Source organism: Chelonoidis abingdonii, chromosome 26 (genome assembly GCF_003597395.2).
Source record: "Chelonoidis abingdonii isolate Lonesome George chromosome 26, CheloAbing_2.0, whole genome shotgun sequence".
Classification (NCBI taxonomy): Eukaryota; Metazoa; Chordata; order Testudines; family Testudinidae; genus Chelonoidis; species Chelonoidis abingdonii.
In genome coordinates this window covers 6,526,975-6,536,121 of record NC_133794.1, presented here as the reverse complement: position 1 = coordinate 6,536,121, position 9,147 = coordinate 6,526,975, and positions in this window count along the sequence as shown.

The following is a 9,147-nucleotide window of genomic DNA, read 5'->3' as shown; positions in this document are numbered from 1 at the left end:
GGTGATCACTGGAGATCTGGAGTGGTCTAAGGGAAACTGTTGTGTGACTTGCGGTTAGCACATGAGGGTGGACAGCCAAAGTCATTTTTTTAGTGTGTGCTGGTTTGGTGCGTTTGCCTTACGAGGTGGAAAACCCCCCAGCCTGGGTGTGATCTGCCCTGTTTGAGCAAATTGGCGATTTGGCATCTCAGCCTGGGTCCCACAAGACTACATCTCAACAGCCCAAACAAATGCCCCACAGACGCAGGCCGGATCCCCCAACACACTGCCCACGTACGTACGCAGGCCGTTCCTCCACACTGCCCCAACAGATGCAGCTGTTCCCCCCTCTCCCCAACGCTCGCCCACAGATGTGGGTCATCCCCTGAGCGTCCAGGGAGACCTCCCTGCCCTATGGAGCCTCTGTCATACAAATCTTGACCTGGGATGCCCCACCCCATCAACCATGGGGAAATAGTGCCACCCCCCACTGGGGCCTCCGCCTCGCAGAGGCCCTTCCCCCCCCCAGTCACTCAGGGAGTCAGAGACTGTGGAGCACTCCTCCCCCATCCCGGGAGGGATGTCTGTCCCAAAGCCCCAGACCCTCAGCAATGGGGTGGGGGTGGGGCAGGCTGGCACTGAGCCGTCATTGGGCAATGTGGGGCAATTAGCATTAAATTACAGCCTGTCCCTCGTTGCTTCGCTGCTGCTAGTCCCCTCTGGGGGGGGGGGGGGGCAGTTCTGTGGGAGGGGCAGGACAGCAGACCAGGCCCTTCCCGATGAGGGGTGTGTGTGTGTGTGTGTGTGTGTGTGCGTTCAGGGTCACAGCCAGAGGCACGCGGTGTTCCTCCACTCCCACACCGCTGGGGGCGGCGATCGGGAGTGAGGGCAACCCGGCAGAGCTGGGGGGGAGGGCTGGCTAGCCAGGGCCTGCGGGTGGGAGTGAGGGGCACCGCAGAGCTGGGGCGGGCAGGGCTGGGCAGCAAGGGGCTTGTGGGCGGGAGTGAGGGGCCACCAGCAGAGTTCGGGGGGGGGGGGCAGGAGCTTGGGCTACAGTCGGGGCTATGGGTTGGGAGAGGCCATCAGCAGAGCCTGGTGGGCCCCCTCAACACACGGTGGGGGAGACAAACCACAGGCCTCTCCATTCAGCAGGCCAACAACGGTTTCCATAGTTTACAGAGGCTGCTGGTCCCCGTTGCATGGGCGATGAAGAGCTCCTCTGCAATCCCAGGGCAGCAGGGCCCGGTGGGCGGGGAGGGAAGTGGTGTCACGAAGGGGGGGCGTCTCTCTGGCAGCCCCAGGGTGAGACCAGCCCTCAGAGATGGGGTCAGGGGCCTGGTGCTCAGAGGTTTGGGGCACGGTGAGGGGTTCCAGGGGGGCTCATGAAGATGTGGGACAAGTGTGGGCAGTTGTGGGGGGGTTCTGGGGCTCAGAGGTGTGGGGCAAGCATGGGGCAGTGTGGGAGATTGGCGGGGGCTCAAAGGTGTGGGCAGGCGTGGGGCAGCGGTGGGGGGGTTTGGCGGCTCAGAGGTGGGGCGCAGTGGGGATTCTTGGGGCTCAAAGGTGTGGGGCAGCATGGGGCAGTGGTGGGGAGTGTGGGGGCTCAGAGGTGTGGGGCAGGCTTTGGGCGAGCAGTGGGGGGTTCTTGGGGGGGGGGGGTGGTTCAGAAGGTGTGGGCAGCAGTGGGGAGTTCTGGGGCTCAGAGGTGTGGGGCAGGTGTGGGGCAGCAGTGGGGAGTTCTGGGGCTCAGAGGTGTGGGACAGGTGTGGGGCAGCAGTGGGGAGTTCTGGGGCTCAGAGGTGTGGGACAGGCGTGGGGCAGCGGTGGGGGGTTCTGGGGCTCAGAGGTGTGGGGCAGCGGTGGGGGGTTCTGGCGGCTCAGAGGTGTGGAGCAGCAATGGGGAGTTCTGGGGGCTCAGAGGTGTGGGGCAGCAATGGGGAGTTCTGGGGGCTCAGAGGTATGGGGCAGGCGTGGGGCGCAGTGGCAGAGAGAGGCGCTGGGCGCTGCGGTTTCATACAGGTTCGTTTATCGTACAGTATCCATGCTGGCACCACACGGCTGAGATGCAGTGACATGGGCAAGAACAGAAGTGGGGAGCCCGGTGAGGGGGGGCAAGGTCTGGGTCTCTCACCCCCCAGTGCTGCCCTTGGGCTCCACCCCAAGGGGCCTTGTGTGGGGGGTACCGGATCCTTGCCCCCATTACCACTGGGCGTGGGTCCTTGGTACCATGGCTCCAGGGGCTCCAGCTTCACCCTCGTGCCGAGGGGCCGGGATCGACACCCCACGGGGGAGGCCAAGGGGGGTGTCCGGAGCCCCACCCTGAGCCACAGGCGTCTCCATGGGGGCATCAGCTCTCAGCCCCTCCCAGCCCCGGACGGACAGAGGCTCTTTGGCAGCAGGGTGGGCTGCCCAGGCCTCTCCCTACTGGGGGGCACTTGCCCTGGTCTGTTCAATGGGACAGAGCCTGGATCCCCCAATCGGGCCCCTTGCCTGGGCATTCTGGAGTCTCGGGGGGGCTGCTTTGCCCCAGGGCCCATCCCACCCGGCTGGGCATTCTGCGGGGGCTGCTCGGCCTAGAGACGTCTCCAGTGCGTTGCTAACAGAGACTCCGAGGGGGGCACCATAGCACCATGGGGGGCTCCATCCGTGCCCTGCTCCCTGTTCAGGCCACAAAGAGGTGCCCACCCACCTGCCCCATAGCACCGGCCCAAGGGGGGGCCTGCAGCATTAATAGGGCTGGCCGTCCCGCAGGGCTCCCTGTGCTCGGGCTGGGGGGGCCAACGGCAGGGTCCAGGGCATGGGTCTGAGTCCTGAGTGTGCCCTGGAGACAGCGAGGAGGGGGCACCCGTGGGGGGGTCAGCGTACCCCTGAGAGCTGCCCCTTGGCAGTCCAGAGCAGCTCCCCAGAGATCTCTGCCCAGTGAGGGGCAGCCTGGCCCCGGAAGCATCCCTGGGGGGGCTCCAGCCAGCACCCTCAGCCCGTGAAGCAGACGGGGCCCAGCTCGAAGCCAAATTTCTGGTTGGTGGCTCCGAAGTCCGGCACGGCCACGTCGGCCAGGGGCAGCTGTTCCGGGCGGGATGATCTCACCTCCAGCACCGTGCGCGCCTGGCCCTGGCGCAGCTGCGGAGAGACGGCCAGTGTCAGGGCTGGGGAGGGGCCAGCAGCCTGGAGAGGGGCAGCCTTGCCTAGGGGGGAGAGGCCAGCAGCCAGAGGGAGGAGCCAGCAGCCCAGGGGGAAGGGCAGCTTTGCCCTGGGAGGCGGGGCCAGCAGCCTGGGGGAGGGGCCAGGAGCCTGGAGAGGGGCAGCCTTGCCCTGGGAGGCGGGGCCAGCAGCCTGGGGGAGGAGCCAGCAGCCCAGGGGAGGGGCAGCCTTGCCCTGGGAGGCGGGGCCAGCAGCCAGGGGAAGGGGCAGCCTTGGGGGCTGCCACTGAGCCATGGCCACAGAGACCATCCAGAAATTACTGCAGCCCTTTGAGACCCGTCTCTGTGGGGGGCACAGGATTCCCCAGGGCCCAGGCTGGAGAGGCTCCCCCAAGGGAACGGCACAGCCAGGCCTGACGGTGCCTTCCCAGGTCACTCAGTCCCAATCCCAGGGCTGTGGGGCAGGAACTGTGAGGCTGGCAGGGGGTGGGATCTGTGGGGCGGGCAGGGGGGTGGGATCCGTGGGTGGGGGCAGCGGGGGGAGGTTGCGGCAGCTCTGGGGCAGGCGGGGGGGATCCTGGGGCGGGATCCGTGGGGGACAGGCCGGGCGTCACCTGGCGCCATCGTGCAGGGCGTGAACGGGGGCCGCGGGGCGGCCTGTGCCCAGCTCCTGCCCGTCGGCCCCACGGAAGCGCAGGGCCAGGGCGTAGCTGTCCGGCACCAGCGTGGAACCAGGGCGGCTGAGTCTGGCAGCTTTGAGCGTAATTTCTGGCGGGCGCCGGGCTTCAAGCAGCCGCAGGAAGGTAGTTGGGTCACGCCCAGCGGGTTCCCGGTCACGTCCACTGTAGGAGAACTGGGAGGAGGGGGCAGAACCGGGCCACGGCCTTAGCCAGGGATCGCCGCAGCTGCCCACCACCTCCCCTCAGCCCCCCCAGTCCTGCACCCCCCCTAAACCCCACACAGATACGCCAGGGCCCAGCCCCCGGCCGTCCTACCCTTTTGCCCCCTTCCTGAAGGTGCTGTACCAGCTCCCCGCTTTCTCCTTGCTCCAGGCAGCCAGTCGGCCGCTGGGGGGTGAGAGGGACGGAGCTCTGCCGGTGCCCTCACTCCCGACCTTGCAGCCCCCGCTAGCCCAGCCCAGCCTGCCCCCACTCCAGCCTTCTGCCGGGCACCTCACTCCGAACCTGCTAGCCGCCAGCTACCCAGGCCCTTGCCACACCCTAGCTCGCCGGTGCCCGTCAACTCCCAACCTGCAGCCCCAGCTCGGCCAGCCCTGCCCCACCCAGCTCTGTGGTGCCCTCAGCTCCCGACCGCAGCCCTGCTAGCCCAAGCGCTGGGCTCCCCACCCTGCCGTGCCCTCACTCCCGACCCGTAGCCCTGCAGCCCAACCCTGGGCTCCCCACATCTTCTGCCAGTGCCGCCTCACTCCCGACCCGCAGCCCTTGCTTAGCCCAGCCCTGCCCCACCCCAGCCTTGCTGTGCCCCTCCAATACTTCCGACCGCAGCCGCTGCTAGCCCAGCCCTGGGCTCCCCGCACATCTCTGCCGTGGCCCTCACTTCGACTCGCAGCCCCACCAGCCAGCCTGGCTCCCCCTAGCCCATGGGTGCCCCTCATCCCGACCCGCAGCCCTGCCAGCCCAACTGCCCCCCGCCCCACTCACAGGACTCTGGAATCTTCTTGTCTGGGAACAGGCAGGTCTCACCACCGATGTGAAGTTGGCAGAAAACCTTGACGGCGTCTCGAGCGCAGCCCTGGTTGGGGTCGATCCAGTACTCGCCTGGGGGAGGGGAGAGGTTTGGCGGGGCCAGCCACAGGGCCTTCCCAGGCTGGTCCCTCCGAACCGCCTGGCTGCCCCGTGTCACTCGCCTGAGGGGCACCTTGTCTCACCTCTGCCATGGGAAGTTTACCCAACAGACGCAGCCTGAATCCCCCCTTCCCCAGCACCCTCCCCCGAGTCCAGCCAACCCTCCCCGGACTCCGGGGTCCCCAGACCCCCAGGGTCCCGGCGGGCTCACGTCAGGGCAGTGGGGTTGAACAGCTGCAGCTCCTTGCAGACGCGGGCGGGCTTCTCAGGGTGCCCAGGGGGCTGTCTCAGCGGCTGACCTCGAGCGCAGGAGCTGAGCGAGGCGAACAGCTCCTGCCAGCACTCGGGCACGGAGCTGGGGGGCCCGCCTGGTCCCTGCTCCCTACCGCCTCGCGGCGCCTCTTCGCGGCCCCCTCCCATGGGCAGCGGCTCCCGCAGCTCCGCCGGGCGGCCCTGGGGCCGAGACGCAAGGTGTGAGGGGACCTCTGGACGGGATTGACCCCACTCCCACCCCCAATGCGAGCTTAGGGCCCTACCCCCATCGGCCCCCGGCCCTGCTTCCCCAGCCCCCAACTGGCCCCAGAAGCTCCCCCACCTCCTGCTAGCCCCCACACTCCACCGGTGGCCCTGGGGGTCCTGGGGGTCCTGTGTCCCCTTGGGGCCCAGGGTCCCTGCAGAGAAAGGGCAGAGGGTCAGAGCATGGAGTCCGCCGTCCAGCCGACGCCTTGAAGCCCCTTCTGCTCCCCCACAACCTCCCATCATCCCCTGCTGCCCCTCCGCTCCCCACAACCCTCCCATCATCCCCTGCTGCCCCTCCCTCCCACAGCCTCCCCATCGCCCACCCTGCAGCCCCCTCCCCTCCCCACAACCTCCCATCACCCTCCTGCTGCCACCCTCCTCACCTCACACCTCCCATCATTCCCTGTGCCCCCTCCCCACAGCCCTCCCCATCGCCCCCTGCAGCCCCTCCCCTCCCCCACAACCTTCCCATCATCTCCCTGCTGCCCCTCCCCTCCCCACAGCCTCCTCGCCCACCTGCAGCCCCCTCCCTCCAAACCTCCCATCAATCCCCCTGCTGCCCCTCTGCTCCCCCACAACCTCCCAACATCACCTCCCTGCCTGCCCCCTCCGCTCCCGCCACAACTCCCATCATCCCCCTGCTACCCTCCCTCCCACAGCTCCCCATCGCCTGCAGCCCCTCCCCTCCCCACAACCTCCCATCATCCCCCTGCTGCCCCTCCCCTCCCTCACACCTCCCATCATCCCCTGCCTGCCCCCTCCCCTCCTACAAACCTCCCATCATTTCCCCGCTGCCCTGCCCCTCCCACAGCCCCCCATGCCCTGCAGACCCCTCCCCTCCCGCCAACAACCTCCCATCACCCCCTGCTGCCCTCCGCTCGCCCCAGCAACCTCCCATCATCCCCCTGCTGCCCCCCTCCGCTCCCCCACACCTCCCATCATCCCCCTGCTGCGCCCTCCCTCTCCCTCACAACCTCCCATCATCCCCTGCTGCCCCTCCCTCCTCACAACCTCCATCCATCCCCTGCTGCCTCCCTCCTCACACCTTCCATCATTCCCTGCTGGCCCTCCCTCCCACACCTCCCCGTACGCCTCTGCAGCCCCTCCCGCTCCCCACAACTCCCATCATCCCCTGCTGCCTCCCCCGCTCCCACAACCTCCCATCATCCCCTGCTGCCCCTCGTCCCACAATCCATCATCCCGCGCCCTCCCCTTCACAACCTCCATCATTCCTGCTGCCCTCCCCCCACAAGCCTCCCATCGCCCCTGCAGCCCCTCCCTCCACACCCTCCCATCATCCCCCTGCTGCCCCCTCCTCCCTCACAGCCTCCCATCGGCTCCTGCAGCCCTTCCTCCTACACATACCCTCTCCATCATCCCGCTGCCCTTCCTCCACAGCCTCATCGCCCATCGCCCCCTGCAGCCCTCTCTCCTCCACAACCTCCCAGGTCATCCCCTCTGCTGCCCCTCCGCCTCCCCTCACAACCTCCCATCATTCCCCTGCTGCCCCTTCCCTCCCACAGCCTTCCATCTGCACCCTCTGCAGCCCTCCCTCCCACAACTCATCATCCCCCTGCTGCCCTCCCCTCCCTTCACAACCTCCCATCATTCCCCCCCTGCTGCCCTCCCCTCCCACAGCCTTCCATCGCCCCCCTGCAGCCCCCTCCCCTCCCCACAACCTCCATCATCCCCTGCTGCCCCTCCCCTCCCCACACGTAACTTCCATCACATCTCCCTGCTGCGCCCTCCCCTCCCCACAGACTGCATCATCCCCCTGTGACGTTATCGATATAAACTGGGCCATATAGAACATGGGTTGCAACCAAGGTCTGTAGTGGCACCAAATCCCTATGTAAAGGGTCCCGATAAGGGGTCTTAAGAGGCAGGTTGTGGTTGCTGGTTAAGGATTGTGGCTGTCCTGTGTGTCTTGTATCATTTTGTAGTTGAAGTATGAATATGGCTGTGTACTGTCTGTATTTCAAATTAGGTGCTGCAGGTTGGGAAACACCCCAGACTAGTGGTGTCAGCTTCAGCTTAGCCTGCTTTGATGGCCCATTAAAGACAAATCACCTACACAACTCCCATTGAGAGGAGGCGATACGCCTTGTGACTCGGCAGGGTGTGCAGGACTGGCCCATGTGACTGCAGCCTCCATTTCTTGGCTGTAACTTTCCAACAGTAGGACAAAAGACGCGTGTTCTTACACCTGGAAAAGACTAATATAAGGCTGATGCTCATCTCCATCTTGTCTTCAGTCCTGCTTCTTTCCTCTGGAGGGACTTTGCTACAAAAACCTGAAGCTCTGCACAAGGGACTGATGACCCATGCCCAGCGGGGGATGTTCTCAGAGACTGGATTTAACCTGCAGTTTACTCCATCACTGCTACAAGCCCTGAACCAAGAACTTTGCCATCACTGTATGGAATTGATTCGATTACCAATTCAAGGTTCTCATCTCTACTTTCCTTTATGAATAAACCTTTAGATTGTAGATTCCTAAAGGATTGGCACAGCGTGATTTGTGGGTAAATCTGATGTGTATGGGTCCATCCTCGTCGACGTGACGATCCAATTCGAGCACAGGACCCGGTGTTCCGCGAAGCCCCGAGCCCGTAAACTCGAAAATATGCCCCTTGACTGACACCATTGCGGGCAAAGCGGCTATCGAGGTTTCACAAACGACGCCCTGATCGTCGGGGCGTAGGCGCCTGCGGACCCCTGTACGAACGTCTGTACTTAGGCTGGTTGGGGGGTGTCCGTCGCTTATGCTTGTCTGATTGCATGGAGCACGTTGATTGGTACTACGGGACACTTCCGTTGGTCCAGGGAGGCATTCTACACTGAAACATCACTGGCCACCCGCCAGTACTAGGAGTGAGCTGATGTGGTCTCCAACGCACCACGGGGGGGAGGGGAAACTCGTTACAACCCCCCTACTAAATACTACATCCCCTGAGTCCTGAAGTCCCACCGATCTGGATTCACCTCGTGGAGGTTCAACCCTGTCCCCGATTACCTCGGCCGCTTGCTCAATCATGAACTATGTGTAACCCATTGATGAGCGATGTACCCTCACCTGCTTCCCCTACTATACTTTGACCCCACCCACTGTCCACCCCGCATTGGGACATTACAGACTGTATGTAGTATATGCTCACACCATAACACAATACAGCGTCCCCCCATACTCTGTGTGTATGCCCCCGATGACTAATGACTGAACATGCCAAACTCGTGTATCATCCTATTTAAATATTCTCGTAATTTGACCTGGGGTCTGGCGGCTGTCCTTTTAGGGAATCGGATGATGAACCGTTTCTTTTCATGGGGTGTTTGGTTTTCATAACATTCTATCCCAGGACGAAGATGTGGCATCTGGTGGGAAAATTTACTGGGGAAAGAACTAAGGAAAGTTGCTTGTGTGTGACTTTGCAGTTAGCCAGTTGGGGTGAGACCGGAAGATCCTTTTTTGTCTGGCTGGTTTGGTTTGCTTAGAGGGGAAAACCACCAAGCCAAGGGGCTGTGATTGCCCTGTTGAGCAACTGGGTCCTGAATTGGCCCTCAGATTGGGTCCTGACGAACCGCATCGTTCACACCCCTTCTCCCTCCGCTCCCCCACAACCTCCCATTATCCCGCTGCTGCCCCCTCCCTCCTCCCCCTCACAGCCCTCCATCGTCCCTGCAGCCCCATCCCCTCCCCCCAC